Below are 21,995 nucleotides of genomic sequence, written 5' to 3' on the forward strand. Positions count from 1 at the left end.
AGCGTGCACACCATTCAAAAACTTTCAAAACATAACCTTGTCATTGGTCTTCCAAAACTGGATTTTTCAAAAGATCATATATGTGATGCATGTCAATTAAGAAAACAAACTCGATCCTCTTTCAAAGTTAAAAACATTGTTTCTACCTCTTCAACTGCTGCATATGGATTTATTTGGCCCCACTAGAACTGCTAGTATTGGAGGTAAGAAATATGCTTTTGTTATTGTAGATAATTTTTCTAGATTTACATGGGTTATATTTCTTAGTCATAAAGATGAAGCCTTAAAGAATTTTGAAGTCTTTTGTAAGAAGGTTCAACCTGAGAAGGGTTATTACATCTCTACAATCAGGAGTGATCATGAAGGAGAGTCTGAAAGCAGAGCATTTGAAAATTTCTGCAATGATCACGGAATCTCCCATAATTTCTCTTCACCTAGATCTCCTCAGCAGAATGGTGTAGTAAAGCGGAAAAACAGAACCTTGTAGGATATCGCAAGAACGATGATAGTGGAAAACTCTTTACCTCACCATTTCAGGGCAGAAGCTGTAACTACAACGTGTCATATTATTAACAAATGTCTCATTTGTCCCATCCTCAAAAAGACTCCCTATGAACTATGGAATGGTAAGAAACCAAACATCAGGTACTTTCACCCTTTCAGATGCAAATTCTTTGTTCATAATAATGGTAAGGATAATCTGGGTAAGTTTGATCCAAAGAGTGATGAAGGTATATTTCTTGGTTACTCTCCCTCAAGTAGAGGTTATAGAGATTACAATAGGATGGCTTATGCATTAAAGACTCTATTCATGTTATTTTTGTTGATACTAACCCTCGCCCAAGGAATGAACATATTCCTGAAGATGAGGAAATTTCGTGTGCTCCAAAATCTATTATTGTAGGAAAAGATCATCAAAGTGAGTTAGCTAATCAACAGACTCAACCAGCTGAAGCTCCTTCAGAAGATCATGACTTATCTCAACCAGATCAGTCGACTAATATGGAAAAGATCTCTTCAGTGAATACTCCAAATGAATGGAGGAACGAACCAAGATATCCTCACAAATTCATTATTGGAGATCCACAGAAAGGAATAACTACAAGAAGATCACAAAAGAACAAGTCTCATGTAGCTCTCATTTCTCAAATTGAGCCCAAGAAGGTTGATGAAGCTCTAACAGATTCTCATTGGATCAACACTATGAAAGAAGAATTAGATCAGTTTGAGAAAAACAAAGTCTGAGAACTAGTTCCAAAACCCCAAAACTCCTCTGTTGTTGGGACTAAATGGGTTTTCAGAAATAAATTGGATGAATCAGACCAAGTCGTTCGAAATAAAGCAAGACTGGTGGCTCAAGGTTACTCTCAACAAGAAGGAATCAACTATGATAAAACCTTTGCACCTGTGGCAAGACTTGAATCCATCAGAATTTTACTTGCCTTTGCAGCTCACAAAGGATTCAAACTGTATCAGATGAATGTCAAAAGTGCGTTCCTAAATAGTTATATATCTGAAGAAGTATACGTGAAGCAACCTCCTGGGGTTTGCAAATTCCACTCTTCCAAACCATGTATACAAGCTAACTAAAGCCTTGTACGGTCTCAAACAAGCTCCGCGAGCATGGTATGAAAGGTTAAGTTCTTTTCTTTTGAATCAAGGTTTCAAACGAGGTAACGTAGATACAACTCTTTTTATTAAGCAATCAAATTCTAGTAATCTCATTACTCAAATTTACGTTGATGATGTTATCTTTGGTAGACCTAACACTACTCTCTGTGAAGATTTTTCTCTTTCCATGAAAGGTGAATTTGAGATGAGCATGATGGGAGAACTAACTTTCTTCCTTGGTCTTCAAATCAAGCAGTCTCCTAAAGGAATCTTTATCAGCCAAAATAAGTACACCAAGGAGCTTATCAAAAAGTTTGGAATGGAAAATGCTAAGGCTATTGGTACTCCTATGAGTCCAACTAATGTGCTACATGTTGACAACAATGGAAAAATGGTTGATAAAACCATGTATAGAAGAATGATTGGATCTCTACTTTATTTAACTGCTAGTCGACCAGATATTACATTTAGTGTATGTAAATGTGCTAGATTTTAGTCAGCTCCTAAGGAATCACATTTAACTGTTGTTAAACGCATCATTAGATATTTAATTGGTACTACTGAATTCGGCCTATGGTATGATCATTCTAACAATTTTTCTTTAAGAGGCTTTTCAGATGTTGATTTTGCATGAGACAAAACTGATAGAAAAAGTGCCAGTGGAACATGTCAATTACTGGAAAATGCCTTAGTATCTTGGAACAACAAGAAACAAAATTGTGTTGCTCTTTCAACAACTGAAGCAGAATACCTAGCTGTTGGAAGTTGTTGTACACAAGTTTTATGGATCATGCATCAACTCATTGACAATGATTTATGTCTTACTGCTACTCCTACTTTTTGTGACAACACCAGTGTTATCTGTCTATTTATAAATTATGTGCATTATTCTAAAGCAAAGCATATAGAAATTAAATATCATTTTATTCGTGATCACGTTGCAAAAGGTGATATTGCATTAGAATTCATTAGCACTGATTCACAACTTGCTGATATTTTCACTAAACCTCTTTTAGAAGAAAGATTTTGTATCCTTCGAAAAAAGATTGGCATTCTGCCAATTTTGTAAACCAGTTGCTTGTTTAAGTGGTTAAATTATTTTGTACATTTTCAATATATTTTATTTCCTTAATTATCCGTGTACTAATTAATTTTACTGTGTAAGTGTAATTATTACTTGCAGTCATTCAGAACCATCACTTCCTTCTGTATTTGACCCTTCCGATAACCAAGACGCCCCTTCACTTATCTCAAATCTATGATAAAAAACCTCCATCTTCCAAATATCTTCCTCATTCCCTACCAAATCTCCGATTTCTCCGTGGCCAAAAGAAACCCTTCCTCTGCAACCAGACGAAACTGAAGGTTTCAAAAACCTCTCAATACAAAAGAAATGGTGGATGTAGAATCATCTATTGACTCAGACCTTCTCAAGACTGACAATGATAGCAGTGCCTCATCTGAAGATCAACTCATTAGCCAGAAAAGGCTGGAAAATGACCCATGGAACAAACCCCCAAAAAGGCTGCATGCAAAAAGGGCAAGGTAGAACGCTTGGATTTTGGTCCAGAAGACAAGTTGATCTTCTATGGCCCTAGTGAAAAGGCCAGGTTTGAGTCCTATAAGTCAAAATCCATGGATTATGGATGATGTGTAAGTCTCTCTCTTATGCAAAGTCTTCATTGTGATATGACTGAAATTTTTGATTTCCAGCACCTTTTCCCTGTGTTTGACACTCTCGAAAATTCTGTGTATGAAGAACCTGTGAGAATGTTTTATGTAAATCTGTTTGTGAATGATAATGATGACTTAGAATCTATGGTCTTAGGTACTAGAATTGTATTGTACTCCTACCAATTTGAAAAGATTTTTTCTGCCAAATTTAGTGGGTATGATGTGTTTGTCCAAAATTCTTGGCCCAAAGACTTTGACGTCTCTTGAAGAAGCAAAAATTTTCCTGTCTGATAATCCCCATGGCATTGGCCCCAAAAATCTAAAATTTGAACACCGGGTTTCGGCCCACATGATTGCCACTACTCTACTTCCCAGGTCTGGGTCCCTAAGTTCATTGTCTACTAGAGATATATTTGTCCTCTACTGCCTGGTCAACAACAAGCGTCTTAATTGGTTTATATGGATTCGTCAATATATGTTTGAGAGTATCAGGGATATTTCCTCTTTTGTTGCTTGTCTGCCCTATGACATTCTTATCTTTCATATTCTGGAAGTTATGAAGGTTGATTTAGCACCTTTTACACCCAAGCACATTTCCAGTACCTATGATAAAACTGTTTCTCTATGATGGGTTACTCATTGGGTGAAAATGGATGGGTTAAAAGACCCAAGGTTGAAAGTGCTCCAGCTCTGGTAGATGTTCAAGTTGATCAATTCCTTAGTCGACTACCTCTCAGATTCTTCCACACATTCAATAGTACCTTGATGAAGTCAAGCTGCTACTGGTGGGAATGAAAGAACAAGTAGATAAAATCAGAGAAGTCACCAAGGAGACAGGTTCAGATGTAGCAAAACTACGGATAGACATAGGGGATACAAGGAAACATGGAACCAGGGCCTTCAATTCCATGACTGAAAAATGGACAAGTTCATCAAGGATGTTGACAACTCCTATGACTCCTTCTGCACCAAAGTGATCAACACCCTCAAATACTTTCTGGGACGTCATTAATTATCTCTGGCTGTATTTTGACGTCAAACAACTTATATTTTTTTGTGTGTTTTGATGGCGGCCTTTAGACAATTATTTTTTGGTCTGTACTAACTTAAGCCTCTGTTGAAGGCTCTACTGCTCTAACCCCTTTAGTATGTTTATTATATTGCTATGTGTTTCTGTATGTTATATTACTCTTTCCTTTTTGATTGATGTCAAAGGGGGAGAAACAAAGTGAGTAAACACCTAGGGGGAGACATGAGCATAGCTTTCTAAACATAGGAACAATTCAATTCAAGGGAAGCACTAGCTCAGGGGGAGCAACTCCAGAAAAAGCTGAAAAGGGGAGTATCTTAAATTTCTTTAAACTTGTTTACTCTTTCTTAATTGTCAGCATCAAAAAGGGAGGGATTGATAGGTTTTAAGTTTAAGTTTCAATGACGACAATATTATCTTATGTTATATTTTCAGGACAACCAAAAAGGAAAAAATGAAGATGATTAGCAAGATTGCTACTGGTTTCAAAGTAAAGGAAGAAGGAAGAATCAGTTACTGCATTAATGATCAATTAAGAAGCAGATTGACTCATCCCTAATCAAGGATAGAATGAAGATTCAGTTAAAGCATTAATGATCAATCAAGAAGCAGATTGACTCAATCAAAGGAACTCAGATTACCAATCATGGCCACTCCAGTCTCGAAGAACACACTTATGAATTAATCATTCCTTGCATTCAGCCGTGACAAGGAAGATCACATTCGAATCTGGGCCAGTCAAAGAGCAAGATTCAAAGAAGCACCTCTTGGGACAAATCCCTTAATTAAAGATCTCGTGCCTCTAGTTTCAAAAAGGATTCAACGGCTCTTTTCTCCTGTATAAAAAGGCAGCTCTCTCAAGAAGAAGATCACGCAACTACAAAAAGTATATTCCTAATCTGTCTACTTCTTAGTTCAAACACTGTAATTCTGAGTTATCAATGTCTCAAAAGATAGAGAGATCTAGAGTACAAAAGAAAGTTGTGTCACTTGATTAGAACTCAACTGGTGATTCTATACATTGGTGGTAAACACAAAATATCATCAAATCTTGTAACCTTATTCAAAGATCTTAAGAGAACCCTTATGACCCAAGGGAACTAGATGTAAGTACCACAATGGTACCGAACTAGTATAAATTGTATGTGTCTTACTATTGATTTTTACTGCTTCTACTCTTTCTGTCTTATGGTTAGTCAACTAATACCTATGTTAGTCGACTAAATTTTAAATAGGCAACAACATACCCCTCCACCTCTTGTACTTTCAAAAATGACCCGATTATCAAAGAGATTAATCTCAATATGACCCGACTATCGGAGAGATTACTCTTAAAATGACCCGACTATCGGAGAGATTACTCTCAAAATGACCCGACTATCGGAGAGATTACTCTCAAAACGACCCGACTATTGGAGAGATTACTCTCAAAATGACGCTACTATCGGAGAGATTACTCTTAAGGCGGCCCGACTATCGGAGAGATTACTCTCAATGTGGCCCGACTACCGTAGAGATTACTCTCAATGTGGCCCGACTACCGAAGAGGCCAACTTAAGGTGCAAAGGGACTCATATGTATACCTTAAGATTGGAAAGTTATAGTTCATTTTAAGGACAAACCCACAAAGAGGCCAACTTAAAGTGCAAAGGGACTTATATGTCCACCTTAAGATTGGAAAATTATAGTTCCTTTTAAGGACAAACCCATGAAGAGGCCAACTTAAGGTGCAAAGGAACTCATATGTCCACCTTAAGATTGGGAAGTTATAAAGCTTCAATTCGAAGACTTCATGGACTTGATGACGTCGAATTGAACACTTGGAAAACTTTGAAGATTCGGCGGACTTTGCAGACTTCAACTTGAAGACCGACAAACTTGAAGATTCGGCGGACCTTGATGTTTCAATCTGAAAAATTTGAGGGCTCAAATACTTCCACTTGAAGATCGACAAGTTTGAGGACCTCAACTTGAAGACTTCAACTTGGAGACCTGGAGGGCTTAGATATCTCAACTTGAAGGGTGGAAAACGTGAAGACTTCAACTTGAAGATCGACGAACTTGAAGATTTCAACTTGGAGACTTCGAGGGCTTAAATATTTCAGCTTCTCTTTTGCTTTACATTGTCCGACTTTTATCTTAGTCACATAATTTTCAGCTTTAAGCGCTTGAAACAAAAGATTCATATTTTATCGTGGGAGAGTCCAACTAATAAACCATTTGATTTCTCGAAAATTAGACTTCAATATCTAAAATATATCCAAAATTTGGAATCAAACACCTTCAGAATCGCCCCAGATAATATTTTGAAACCAACTTTAGATTCCACCCCATTGAAAATTTCAGATTTGCGCAATCTCACCAAAAAAATCATATAGTGGTGTAGAAATATTGAAATTGCAAACCGTTTGATTTTTTGAAATCTAGACTTCAAAATCTAGAATATATCTAAAATTTTCAATAAAAACAACTTCAGAATCATCCCAGATAATATTTTGAAATCAACTTTATATTGCACCACACTATCAATTCTAGATTTGCGCGATCTCACCAAAAAATTCGTGTCTCAGTGTAGAAATACGAAAATTGTAAACCGTTTGATTTCAAGAAAACTAGACTTCAAGATCTAGAATATATCCAAAATTCTCAATCAAAAAACTTGATAATCATCCTAGATAATATTTTGAATTTAACTTTATATTACACCATGCTATCAATTCCAGAGTTGCGCAGTCTCAAAAAAAATTCATTCCTTGGTGCATGAATGTCGAAATTATGAACCGTTTGATTTCTTGAATACTAGACTTAAAGATAAAGAACATATCCAAAATTCTCAATCAAACAACTTCAGAATCATCCCAGATAATATTTTGAAATCAACCTTATATTGCACCATGCTATCAATTCCAGATTTGCGCAGTCTCACAAAAATATTCATATCTTGGTATGGAAGCCTCGAGATTGGATTATGTCTTACTTGCCATCAAGAGAAATTTAAGAGCTATATTCTCACAAATATCTTGAGTTCAAGTTTCACTGAAATTTAAACGTTGTGCCAAACAATCTTTTCCTTATACTTGTGTTTCCTTTGAATGCCTCTCTTCTCTTTCCCTTTTTAGGCAGAGGGCAGACTTGGAGACCAACGAACTTGATGGTTTGACGAACCTGAATACATAGAGAATACCTGGACTTCAATGCAAATACTTGACATCTTCCTAAAATCGGCCCATTAAAGATATCAATTTACCATGGAGGGTTGCCCTATTTAAATCAAATGAGATCAAAGTCCAACAGGAGGATGGCATTGTAGCTGGATCTTATATTCCTTCATACTTCATTCGAACAACAATTGGGGCAATATGTATCTTTTGAACTTATGCGATTGAACTTAGAATGAAACTCTAAGCTACCTACACACCTCGGTGAAGAGGATCAAGTCATACCCGTATTATATAATTGGTTCACCATGATTAAAACTTTTGACTAAAAAGAAAAAGTTTGATTATTGGTCATATACTACCACTTCTGATTTATTACCACCGAAGTGTATTGTTATCGGTGCCTTAATATTTGGATCCTATATCGACCATTACAACAACAATCACCTAGTGAATTTTTACAAGTGGGGTCTGGAGAGGGTAGGATATACGCAGCCTTACCCTTATCCTGAAAGGGCAGGGAGGTTGTTTTCTATAGACCTTCAGCTAAAAAAATAGATCAACCATTGATATGTATTTTCAATCTAAGTAGGAACTTGAAAAATATAAAGATTAAGGACCCGTTTGGTCATAGATTTTGCCAAAATATATTTGAAGTTTTTTTGGCAAATACATGTTTGGACATAGATTTTATCTACATTTTGGCAAATTCCTAAAACCCAAATCCTAAAACTAGCTCAAGAGCTTGTTTTGGCCCAAAATATTACTATTATATTTTTTAAAAATTGCCCCAAACTTTGTATTTTATAAAATAGCCCACAATTTATTATTTTGTAACAATGTTGCTTCATCTTATCGGTCATCTGATAGTGTATTGTATAGTTCATTATAAAAATGATAATTTTGTACCAAATTTATTTATGTTCAGGACTATGGTTTGCGATAATATAATGAATGTTATTGATAAAGGTTCTTGTATGAGTCAAAATCTGACTAGGATGGTTGTCCTTAAGAGGAATGATAAGGGGTCGACCAAGCCATAATCACGCCCCCGGGGTGATATAGCAAAGAGCACCTCGGCCATCGCGGGGTCAAATCGTCGAAAAGCTTGCATCACAGAACAAACGTTATGTTCGAGCAAACGACGAAGGGTATGGTCGTAAGAAAGTATGTCGGTCAAAGACCATTGGATAAAAGGAAAAGTTGTTAATATATATGAAGAAGGTCACTGACGTCCTGTAGAGCCTCACACTCTGCGACAGAGCATAGAAGGTCGAATTGCGGCACTAAATCTACCGTGTCTCGCAAAAGATTGAGGTCCAATGAAATCTCGAGTATTCGGGAAGGACCCCCCGCTCTTACCACAGTTTGGGTAAGACCTTCGTCGAACATTCTAACATTATCAGGATCAAGGTTGGAGTCAGACTCATAATTATCAACCACGACACCTTTCCCCCTCTCTGTAGCTGAAGTAGAGGCGCGATTCGACATGGAAGACGAAGGGCCGCCTAAGACAGTGACGGCAGACTCAAGGCTCCGTCTCTCTACCACACTAGTCTGTTGATCACTCATGACAGGCACAGCCTCTGCCATCGGGTTGACCTCTGCGACCGGGTTAGCACCACTGTCAATTTCAGGCACTACCAAAGGAAGGTCGCCCCTGAAGACGCTTCAACTGGAGGAACCACTTCTAAATCCGCTCGCCGTCTCTTTGATGGGACCTCTCCACTATCATCATGGGAAGATTCACCCGTTGAACGGATGGTAGGAGCCGGAGTCTCCGGTTGAAGAGTTACCTCCGTGCGCACGGCCCCGGCCGTAGGAGCAGATTGGGTATTAGATCTCGATGTAGGCCAGGCAGCAGGCCTCGGCACGGGCTGGGTAGGAGGCACTGGTTGACAGAACGCTAGCGGAGGAGCCCTCATCCTTCACACTTTCCCTATCAAAAGAAAAACAATCATATAATGACAAGATCAAACTATAAAGAAGAGAACAAAGAAACTGCAGCGGGCCGACTCACCAGTGAGAGGCTTGCGCCCATATCTCTCGTAGAAGGATGCCCACTCGTGAACCCCCACTGTATGGGGTAAGAATGGTGTTTACCTACTCGTGGATGTCGTCAACTGGCAGGGGAGGCAGTCTCTCGGCTGCGAAAGCAAAAACAAATTAGCAATACCACCAAAATAAGAAGGGTCGGCCACCACCTCGAGAGGAGTCACAAAATAAACAAAGGAAAACTTACGGGCGAAGTTCCACATCTCAAGGAACCCTGCCGAATCCGCCACAAGGCGCTCGGTCCACACATAAAAATAGTTTTTCCAAAAACGGCGATTAGCCTTATCGTGCATCCTCACATCCAAACTCTTTGTTCCTAGATGGCGCATGTGGATCATTGTGCCTCGAATAAGTTGAGGGGCAAAAATATTAAGCATGTGCCCCAAAGTGACCTCTCGACCGGCGAGCTCCGCGTACTTGAGCAGCATGCGGAAGAGTTTGTACATGTACGATGACAGTTGAGCCAGGCACACTTCGTAGAAGCGGCAGAAGTCTATCACTAGAGAGGGGACAAGAAGTGTGTACCCGACAACAAAAGGGTAAGCGTAGAATGCGCAGTACCTTGGGCGGTGCAAATTTACAATGTCCGTCCCCGTCGCCGACACCATTTTAATGTGGTTTGGAATTTCCCACTTGGTCTTGAGCGCAGCAATCGCCGCTTCATCCATGGTAGAGGGTGTAGGATCCGGTTCTTCTCCGGCAGGAGTGTTGAAGTTAGACCATAATTTCCCCGGGCGGGGCAGTATCTCAGCCGCTGTTGGAACTCTCTCATCTTCCGCCGCCTCCACTCCCTCTCCAAGAACATGTGCGTCATTTTCCAGCACCGGAGCTTCGATGAACCTGTCAGTCTGAGAAGAAGTACCAGCCATTTGTCTGAATTGATCAGAATAAACGAGTATGATGAATGAAAAGAGAGGATGGTAGCATCAAGTTCTGACGTTCAGAAGTATGAAATCAAGAGTATAAAATCAGAAGTATGAAATATTGAAGAAGGTAGAGGTTTGCAAAATTCTTCAGATAAATAGAAAAGTGTAACAGTCAAACGGTAACATAAATGTCCTCAGTGGGAAACCTAAGAGCCGCCAATCAAAACTAATAGGGCACGGGAAACGATACGGTGCCTGGGAAACGTGCGCCATAATAATACATAGTGGCTATTCATGGAGCATCGAATCAATGCAATGATTCAGCTCCGAACTGACGTAATGATCCGATGGTACCATCGAAGCGTCACGTCGCCACCTCGACCCAAAGATCTCGCTCAATGCGTAACATTCAGATTTCTCCTAACTTTTGAATCAACAAAGTCCATCCGCTGAGCCCGCTAAGAGGCGACCTCGACGGAAGGAGGGACTAACTGTATAGGTCAAAATCTAAGTAGGATGGTTGTCCTTAAGAGAAATCATAAGGGATCGACCAAGCCATAATCACGCTCATGGGGCGAGATAGCAAAGAGCACCTCGGCCATCGCCGGGGTCAAATAGTCAGAAAGCTTGCATCACAGAACAAACGTTATGTTCGAGCAAACGACGATTGGTACGGTCGTAAGAAAGTACGTCGGTCAAAGACCATTGGATAAAAGGAAAAGTTGTTAATATATATAGGGGGAGTTGAACCTAGAGAAAAAGGGGGGGGGATTCCAGATAGCTACCATGATAGAGTCAAAAAGAGGAATCTCTTCATCATCAACAATTCCCTCTCTTCCCCTTCCTTGCTCCCATGATTATGGTGCAAATCTGTCCTAGATGTAAGCTTATCTCTCATGTTTGATGTACGATTATTACATTAATAAATATTACGCGTTCTTATTCTTCTATTTTCGCACTTTGTATATTTGGATCTGAAATTAATTATGTTTGGCTAAGATTTACCTTCTATGTTACTAATAATAATTTGTCAAAAGAGTTTTATACTCTTTGGTCAAACAGTTCTGTTGGGTATTTGTGATAGTTTTTAGAACTTATGGGTATAAGTCATGTTTCATGTTTTTTTTTAAAAAATGAAATATATTTTGAAAACTTATGTCCAAACACATTTTCATCTTCAAACCAAACTTTATTCAACTCAAATTTTTCAAAACAAATTTAAAAATTTATGGCCAAACGCCTAGAGTTCCATTCGATTTTATACTGCTTTTGTAAATAATCACATTCTTTTACATTGTAGAACGGATTACAGTTTGCCACATGCCATTATTTAGAGCATTTTCATCCAAAGGAACTTAATGAAATAATAAGAAAAGAAAAAGAAGAAATAAAAACATAAACACAAAAGTTCATCTCAAACTCTAACACGTAATGTTCCCATATCCACTTTGCGAAACCCTATTTCCTTAACACGTAATGTCGTCAAATCCTCCTTTTTAACTAACACGTTAATTGGCAGCAACACACCAATCTCCCCCACTTTTGCCTCATCCTCGGCTTAATCTCCACGAGTCCATTTCTATATTCTCTCCTACGAATTCTACCGTACTTATTTTCAGTCAATCAATATGAACGTAGACTGATTATTATCCATCAAAATCCATGCGACACTTTTCCCATTGGTTTACTTTTTTCACCTGCCTAATTGTGATAGGTACAATGACTTCGTGGCCTTCGTAGGTTTCTTATATTTATTTACTGTCCTAATAACCTTGACATATCCCCTCACCACCCTACAACTTTTAATTATTAGTCCCCCTAGAAAATAAACTGTGACCAAAGATCTTATACTATAAAAAATAATTTATTGTACAAATCGTACAGAATCTTATTTTCCTCGCAACAATAAACAAATCTTAGACCAAATGGGATTCAAACTTCACTTAACATTGTCGCTCGCTTGACATGAAAGAGAAAAAAATATCTTCGTGCTTTGTATTATTTTACTATGTACGTAATTGATTTAGAAGGCCATCGACTTGACACGTCGCACGTGACAGGTGGACAAGGAACCTCTTTTTCTTTTACATTAAATAAATTAAACAAGTAAACAGCTAATGAACCTTTTCTTTTAACTTTTCTGTTTTTGTTTCGTTTCATGTAATGCTTTGTAATAATAATACTACGTGTTGAACTGTGACTTGTTGGAGCTCCTGTGGTCAGAGACCTAAACTTCAGCTTGGGTGTAGAATATAGAGGAGCGTACGTGGTTCTTTGTGATATTTACACGTGGGATTCTTTAATTAAGGGTTTGGTTAATTTACGCAAGAAAAGATTACACGTTAAACGGCTTTGGGTCATTTTATGGTTGTTAAGCACAAAAGAGATGCATGTTGCTGCTTGGTTGCAGACAGAGAAACAGCTGCTAGTGGAGGGGTTACTTTTAGGTTCAGTTAAAATCTTATCTTTCCTTTCGATATAATCGAAAAATTCTAGTGACTTAATTAGTTCAATCATAACTCATTAATTTTGGTCTAAATTATGTATATTTTAATTTTTTTATTAAATATCTATAAATTATTAGTTTAGAATCCAATAACTTAAAACATTTAGAATCCTGAACCAATAAATTTCAAATTCTGGTTCCACTCCTGTCTCTACTCACATTAAAATACTGGTCTGTATATTAGGGGCATAGTTCAAAATCATGATATACGTATATCCGCACATCTCATTGTGGCTTCGAACAACAGTCAGTAATATAGCACTTATTATTCATGTATAACAATGACGTGAAGTTTATATATATATATATTTTAAATTCTATGTATATATTTTGAGTCAAGTACTGAATGCAATCTTGCTGCCTAGCATTCGCCCCGGAGCATACCACTTCCACCACATTTTGTTTTGAAAACTATGAGATCAGAAATATGTGAATTTATTGGGCAAGTTTGAAGTTTCAAATACTGCTAAAATTAAAAGGAAGTACTATCAACCATGAAAAATACATGAGAACTCCGAGATTGACAGTTTTTGCTTCTGACATTGTTTTGAGATAAATGAAGTATATACCTAAAAAAATTCTAAAAATTACTTACTTTTGATTTGGGATATCAAATTAGTAAATTAGTAAAAATTTACTCTTGTGATTGCAATGTGTTATGTTGATGAACCGCACATGGGCACAAAACTCCGAACCATTTGTCTAAAATCTACTTCTATATGAATTTTGCGACTCTCCAAAGTGTTCGTTTATAATTGATGACAAAAAAGTTACTCCACTAAAAATAAAAACTAAAAGAAAAAGGGCTGAATCTGGTTCTAGTCAACAACGTAACCTTGTGACCCGAGATGGAAAGCTCAACTGCCCAAGACTCGTCTAGTTAAGCTAACTCGCCAAATGACAGGACCAAAAGAAAAAAAGAAGAAGAGAAATTGTAATTAAGTTTCATTTATCTATATAACAAATTTTCTTACGCTATTAGTTCTAACAGGCTATGAACTATATTTTCCTTTTATCTATCTGTTATATGGTGAAATACTTGTTCAAGTTACTTTAAAGTAATACGACTCTGTAAATGTTTTTATTTCGGTAATACCCATGTCCAAAATTAAATATTTTGAAGAGTGAGAGTTTAACAAGAAAAGATAGAGACTTGTTTAACTGGAAAATTGTCTACAGTAAGATAGTTCACGTCAAATGAACTCAATAAGAATAAGAAAAAAAAATAGAATACTAATAAGTATTATTTAATACTCACAGCCAGCTGTCCCGGAAGTCATAAAATAATGAGCAGTTGGCCACATTGAAACAGCAGCAGGTCCAAGAGAATCACATCACAGAACCCGTCAAACCCAAACCACAATATACGTCCCAATCTTGTTGGCCGTTCCCTCCCCCCGTTTTGTAGGTGGGGGTTCTTTCCCTATATAAGGTCCTCTATTCTCCACACAGATAGTTTTCATTCTCTTCCATCTATTCCATTCCCCTTCTCTCCTCTCCCGTTCCATCTCCGTTGAACTTGTGTTACAGGTACGTGTTCAATTATGTTATCTCCCTTTTGCATCAAATGCCACATTAATATCTCTCTCTCTCTCTCTTCTTCAATAGTTAATCATCTCCTCTTCTGGATTGTCCGATAAAAAATTTCGATGTTTTTTTCTAAAGATTTTCTACCTTTTTTTTTATGAAATCTCAGTGTTTGTTCTTGCGTTTAATGGCGTTGATTCATTCACCGCTTATCTGTTTGGTTCTTTAGCGAGTCACAAGAAAGAGAACTAAATCTTGTTGCGTCATAGTATGAATTTCCTCTTTAGCTTAATTCTCACTTTTTCTTTGTACAGACTTCGGTTTTTGATACTTTTGCGTCATATTTAATTTTTCTTCCATCGCATAATTTAGTACAGCTTGTTGATCGTAATCATATTTTAATTGCTTTTTCGTTTTTCTATTGGAATTTTCAGATCATAAAAATACATGTCACGTATAATCACGATCCAGCATTGAGGAAAAGCCGTTGCTTGTTTTCTCAGGTGCGCTATGCTGTTTCTTTTGAGCTGAAATCTAGGCTTCAGTTAGTCTTTTGTCCTAAAATTACTTTTGGCTCACAAAGCGTTATTTTGCCAAGTTGTTGGAGTCCCATTCCTTTTTCGCCGATGTCTAGAGACCAGAAGCATCTTAAGTTAAACTTTTTAAATAACGTTGTTAATAAGTTTTGCTTAGTCGAATCTGTGGTGGCTCCATATTTGTTAGGGCATGTACACTTTAATTTTCTTTGTTTATTTGCATCGTCCTTTTGGTTCATCACACTAGTTCAAAGAAAACCAACAACAACAACAATAAACTAAGTAATTTTCTACAAGTGGGATCTGGGGAGGGTAAGAAATACCCAATCTTACCCCAATAAGATAAAAATAAGAACGAAACCAAGAAAATAGATAAACTACACGTAGTAATATCAATCTATCAATAAAAGGATATCATACTAACGCTAATGCTAGCGAATTGAGTAAGACCTAGAGAAACGCTCGACTACCTACTAGCCTTCTACCCTAATCTTCGACGTCCACACTCTCCTATCTAGGTCATGTCCTCAGTCAGCTCCAGCTCCGCCATATCCCGCCTAATCACCTCTCCCCAAGGCTCCTTAGGCCTACATTTACCCCTCTTAATACCCATCATGGCTAATCTTTCCCACCATCTAACTGGGGCTTCTATGCTTTTCCTTTTAACATGCCCGAACCGTCTCAACCTCGCCTCTCGCATCTTATCCTCCACATGGGCCACTCCCACCTTATTCCGATTAACTTCATTCCTAATCTCATCTAACCTGGTATGCCCACACATCCACCTTAACATCCTCATCTCAGCTACTTTCATCTTCTGGACATGAGAGTTTTTGACAGGCCAACACTTTTCTCCATACAACATAGTCGGTCTAATTACTACCTTGTAGAACTTACCTTTAAGTCTCAGTGGTACATTCTTATCGCATAAGACACTGGAAGCAAACCTCCACTTCATCCATCCTGCTCCAATACGATGTGTGACATCCTCATCAATCTCTCTATTACCTTGTATTATCGATCCAAGGTACTTGAAACTTTCTCTCCTTGGGATGACTTGTGTATCAAGCCTCACACCTATGTCCGCTTTCTAAATAACTTCGTTGAACTTGTACTCTAAATGCTCCATCTTGGTCCTGCTCAGCTTAAACTCTTAGACTCAAGAGTCTGTCTCCAAACCTCCAGTCTGTCGTCAACACCTCCTCGTGTCTCGTCAATCAGAACTATATCATCCGTAAATAACATACACCATGACACCTCCTGTCGAATGTGTCGCTCAATGTGTCCATCGCCAAAGAAAACAAAAAAAGGCTAAGAGTTGATCCCTGATGCAACCCCATCATAATCGGAAAGTGTTCTGAGTCTCCTCCCGCTATCCTCACCCATGACTTAGCTCCATCATACATTTCCTTAATTACTCTAATATAGGCTATAGGCACACCTTTAACCTCTAAACACCTCCATAGAACCTCTCTTGGGACTTTGTCGTATGCTTTCTCTAAGTTTATGAACACCATATGCAAGTCCTTCTTCATTGTCCTATACTGCTCCACCAATCTCCTTACCAAATAAATTGCTTCTGTAGTCGAATGATCTGGCATGAACCGAACTTGTTCTCGAAAATATACACACTCTTCTTCATCCTCCCTTCCACCACCCTCTCCCAAACTTTCATCGTATGACTTAGCAGTTTGATACCTCTATAGTTATTGCAATTCTGGATATCACCCTTATTCTTGTGCAACAGAATCACCGTACTCCACCTTCATTCTTCAGGCATCCGCTTTGTTCTAAAATTGATGTTGAACAACCTACAGAGTTATTCTAAGCATGTCTTACCCGCGCTCTTCCAGAATTCTACCGGGATCTCGTATGGTCTGGTCGCTCTACCCTTGCTCATCCTACGCACCGTCCCCTCGACCTCCCCCACACTTATGCGACTACAGTACCCAAAGTCCCGATGAATCCCGACGTACTCCAGATCACCCAACACATATCCCTATCCCCCATCATTCAAGAGTTTACAGAAGTATGATTGTCACCTCCGTCTAATCTGAGCCTCATCTATCAGCACTCTACCCTCCTCGTCTTTTATGTACTTTACTTGATCTAGATCAGCGGCCTTCCTTTTTCTCACTTTGGCCAGCCTGTACAGCTTCTTATCCCCGCTTATCTCCCCAAGCTCGTCATACAAACGTCCAAACATTGCAGTCCTAGCCACAGTGATCGCTAACTTTGTCTCCTTTTTAGCCTTCTTATACCACTCTCTATTGGTCCTCTTCTCCACCTCGTTTATGCTCTCTTCTAGATTTTATATTAAATTTTTTAATTATTCCCATTGCTAACACAAATATTCTTATTCATATTTAATATCGCCACTCAAACAATACATAAAGTTATACATGTATTTTCTTTTTTCTTATAGCACCAACCAAATGCTTCATAAGTTATCCAGTAATTACTTGTAGCTTCTTCAAGGAGCTGGTCTTGGATGTTAAAGATAAGTTAAAGGACAATACCTAGTTTGAAATACAAGTTGTAGTTTTCAAAGAATAGGTAACTTAACCTTTTAAAATATCTTTCGAAATTCAAACTCTAATTAACTTGTTTGTCGTTCTACATAGATGTATTTATTGAGGGAAAAACTCCTCAATAAGAATATGCAAGTAGTTAGATTCGTTAGCTTCCAAGAATTTCATGTCAACAACAACAACAACAACAAACTCAGTGTAATTCCACAAGTGGGGTCTGAAAAAGGTAGAGTGTAGACCTTACCCCTACCTTAAGAAGGTAGAGAAACTGTTTCCGGTAGACCCTCAGCTCAAGAATGATAGAGAGGAAGGAGTAACAGCAAGCAACAACACCAGCAAACCAATCATAAAACCGAAGCGAAAGAAATAATAAATAATAACAAAAATCTAATAATATGAAAATACAAGACTAACACTAAGGAATGTATTAGAACTACTGGAACGAGCAAGGACAACGCACTACTACCTAGCCATCTATTTTAACTAGTTACTAGTACGCGCGTTGCGCTTGTACCTTGTCTAAATGAGTAAAAAAATATTTTGAAAAAGAAAAAATCATCTGTCAATATATAAAGATTAAACTATACTAATTTATCACAATTAAGTGACAAAAAAGTTAAAAATATATATATATTAATTAACTATGATTCAGTAATACTATTAAATACAAAGACAAATATCATAAATATAATATGTGTTCTAATATTATAAAGCATATTATTTTTATGCTTAGTTACCAGATTTTATAGTAACTACGTAAAAGGAAGTTCTTGTATACATAGACTAACGTAGAATATATGAATAATACTGTTTTAAAACAAAAGGGATCCTTTTCTTATTTGAGGTAAATTATCAAGTGAATTTAAACTTCTAAATATTAGGATCTAATTCAATAAGGAAAGATATAATAATTAAAATTTAGTTGATTTTAAATTCTTAAATATTAGGAAAATAATTTAAATGACAATTTTGTCTAGTGTGAAATCTAATTTTAAAGGGTAAAAAAAGCGAATGACATTTCGCTAAGGCCTTCGTGCTTTTAATATAGTATAGATTATCATCTTCCACACCTTCTTATCCAGGGTTATGTCCTTGGTAAGCTGGAGAATCGACATGTCTTTTAATAACTTCTCCCCAATATTTCTTCGACCTGCCTCTATCTCTCCTTATAGGCCCTTCAATACCAACTTCTCATACCTCCTTACTGAGGCATTTGTGGCTCTCCATTTTACATGCCCGAACCATCTGAGCCTCGCGTCCCGCATGTTGTCCTCTACAAGGGTCATGCCCACCATGTCACGAATAACTTTATTCCTAATTTTATCTAACCCGGTATGCCCGCATATCCATCTCAACATCTTCATTTCTGCTACCTTCATCTTTTGGACATGTGAGTTCTTGATTGGCTAACACTCAGCCCCATATAATAGTTGGTCTAACCGCCACTCTATAGAATCTACCTTTAATTTTTGGTGGTATATTCTTAATACACAAAATACCTGAAGCGAGTTTTTGTTATATCCATCCCGCCTTAATACGATGTGTGACGTCCTCGTCAATCTGCCCATTTCTTTGTATAACTAACCTAAGCTACTTGAAACTTTCTCTCCTAGGGATGACTTATGAATCAATCCTCACAGCTTCGTCCATTTCCTGAATCGCTCTACTTAACTTGCACTCCAAACATTATATCTTGGTCCTTCTCAACTTGAAACCTTTAAACTCCAGGGTCTGCCTCCAAACCTCTAACCTCGCGTTCGAGTGATGAATCACTACTTAAGTTTTTTTGAACCCACTTTACTTAACATGGAAGAAACATGTCACTACTCTTAAGCTGGCTCCTTTCCTCATTTGATGATAATAATTCGTTGTGTAGATTGTGGGTTGTGTGAGTGTTTACCTCTCAATCTTGTATGAGCTATGCTAATGCAACTCGGGATACAATTGCAAAACACCAAAAGTGTAACCTCTTCCATGGTGGATTACCTGCAAAAATGGACATACAATTATAACCTTGCTGCAGCTACTCAACCAGTCTCTGATGGAGGTTTGATTCTCTACATTTTTAGAGGTTTATACCCTTATTATGATGGATTAGTCGCGTCCGCCACTTTGACCGTGTCTCTGTATTGGGAAAATCGAGTTTACATATTAAAGTAATTGGAAGATGACGTGTCATGACACGAAGGCTGGTCAAAGAGTGATGATTGACAAAGAGGCACGAGTTGCAATAGATACGAGCAGAAGGTACAAGTAGAGGCACGAACAGTTATTCAAAATATTCAACGCTCGTACCTATTTATACTCAAAAGTCAAGGAGAATGAATCTAACAGCATAAGAGAGTACAGATACAATATTTAATAAGCAGTAAATACTAAAAACATTATAGAATATAAATTACAATGATTATGTAACGTAGGAGGAGGATGTGGTTAAGGTACACATATAGGGAATGCCTCCCACCGCCAAATATTCACTACCGCCTCCCGCACTCCTCCTTTAACCAACCTATTTTTCTCAAGCAAGTAAGATTGCAAATTAAAGACATGCTATGCAAGAGGAATATATTGCATTCATTTTGTAATGCTTTCATCTAACTTGTACTTTGGTACCTTCCTCGGGTGCTAAACACCTTGTTGGGTGTAGGTGATCACTTCAAGTTGAAACTCAATGTCGATGGTTCCATTGAAAGCTACAGAGCGAGAGTTGCATCAAAGGATTTCAATCAAGAAGTTGGACTAGACTGTCAGGTCACATTTAGTGTTGTTAAACCTACCACAATAAGAATTGTCCTCACTTTTTTAAAAAAAATGAAGAAGGGTCCATACGGAATCATTGACGAGACGAAAAAACTGGTTGGGGGGTACTAACTTGTGGTCTAATCTATAACAATGTGGGGACTTATGAAAGGAGCAAAGGAAGATCATGGCAGGTGAGGCTAGAAGAGACGCAATTACCAAAATCAGTAGGGAAGGAAACTTCGGGTTAAGACAAATTTTGGAGCTATCTTTCCATGGTTTAAGGAGGCATCAATGAAATGTGCTTAAATATGATATTATGATGATGGAAAGTGAGTCGTGAAGAGGATATAAATAGAAAAAATTGAGAGATTAAAGAAATTTAGAGATACAAGTTATGATCCATAGCCCTACGGTGCTGATTCAATTACAAAAGTATTATAACGCAAGATGTGTGTAAGGCACATGTCATGAGTTTGAGTTTGAATGAAGGATGATGTTTGGTGTTTAAGTGAAGAAGGATAGAAAAAGAGGGAGGCAGCTAAACTAGGTAAAAGAGAGACGAACACGTTTCTTATCTCAATTGGGTGAGAAGGAATTTTGTTTAAATTTCTCCTACTCAACTAGTATCACCCATTTGTCCCAATTCATGTGAGGGTGGTTGACAGGACACAACAAAGTTTAAAAGACAAAAATGATTTCTAAAACTTTTAGTCTAAATAAAGAGATAAAAAAATTTGTAGCTAAAAGCAATATTCTAAAAGGCAGGGACGTGAGGCGATGCGTTTTACCTCTGACGAGGCGAGGCGTAAGTTCTGAGACATGGGGCGTAAGTCCCACGGATCTTTAAATTTTATTAATTTTAAGATAGTATAAAACAAAAAAACAATTATAAAATTACATTAAAATCACAAAAATATAACAAATAATATATTTAAAATATTTATGAATTATAATTCAACTATGAATAATATGAAAAGTATGACATATATCACAATATGCAGATTAGCTGCAACGTCGTTACAACTCAAATGTATTCGATATGAAATCTCATATGTATCTCTCAAGGAGTAATGAATCTTGAAAGAATTTCGATATTATAATTTGATATTTTTTTTTAAAAAAAATACTCCGTTTATTAAATATGCTTTCTATTTGAAAGAGAATTTATTTAAAAACATAATTCACAATTTAAATACGATTCTCTAGCATCCTTTATTTTTAAGTTTCAACAAGTTAATAAAGTGACACATAATTCATCATATAATAGCGTGATAACTAATTATTTGTAAATAGTTACTAGCTAATACTGAGATATTAAAATAATAAGTATTGTATCTCGTAAACGTGAAAAAAATAATATTTAGTAAAATAATTATAAAAAATTATGGACTATTATATAATAAAGACATAACAAAAGTTAATAAATAAATACTTTTTAAATGAAAGATTTATTTAAAATTTACTATCATAGTAGTCTTAGTTGAGAACGTGCAATAATTTTTATTTTAATTATGACATAAAATACTCTCAACTTAATGATTTATGATTAAAAATAAGTAATTTTTGAATAGTCAGCGATTTATTAAGAAAATTTGAGGATTTACAAGGTTAGTTACACACAATTGCATTAAGTTCTATTAGACAAACCCAGTATACTGGGTGTTGGGCGTGTCCAGGACGTAAGCCCCGACGGCCGAGACATAAGTCTCACGGAACTAAGCCCCACAATAAGCCTAGGGGCGCTTTACGAGTGCTTCGC

The 21,995-nt window shown here is 37.2% G+C and overlaps 1 protein-coding gene and 1 long non-coding RNA gene across 3 annotated transcripts in view; one reads left to right on the forward strand and one right to left on the reverse strand.

Moving 5' to 3' along the window:
• Window positions 1-14,292: 14,292 nt before the first annotated feature.
• Window positions 14,293-21,995, forward strand: part of LOC104217711 (uncharacterized) — a 42,083-nt gene continuing 34,380 nt past the window's right edge. The window contains exons 1-3 of one of the 2 annotated variants that reach the window (XR_011406943.1): window positions 14,293-14,430; window positions 14,862-14,930; window positions 20,142-20,245. This is a non-coding gene — a long non-coding RNA (uncharacterized lncRNA). The remainder of the gene's footprint in view (window positions 14,431-14,861; window positions 14,931-20,141; window positions 20,246-21,995) is intronic. The other variant, XR_011406941.1, reaches the window with a different exon arrangement.
• LOC104217712 (MADS-box transcription factor 23-like) overlaps window positions 18,557-21,995 on the reverse strand; it is a 51,275-nt gene continuing 47,836 nt past the window's right edge. Inside the window, exon 12 of the transcript XR_011406937.1 lies at window positions 18,557-19,480. The gene's annotated coding sequence lies outside the window, so the exon portion shown is untranslated. The remainder of the gene's footprint in view (window positions 19,481-21,995) is intronic.

Source organism: Nicotiana sylvestris, chromosome 4, assembly GCF_000393655.2.
Source record: "Nicotiana sylvestris chromosome 4, ASM39365v2, whole genome shotgun sequence".
NCBI lineage: Eukaryota > Viridiplantae > Streptophyta > Magnoliopsida > Solanales > Solanaceae > Nicotiana > Nicotiana sylvestris.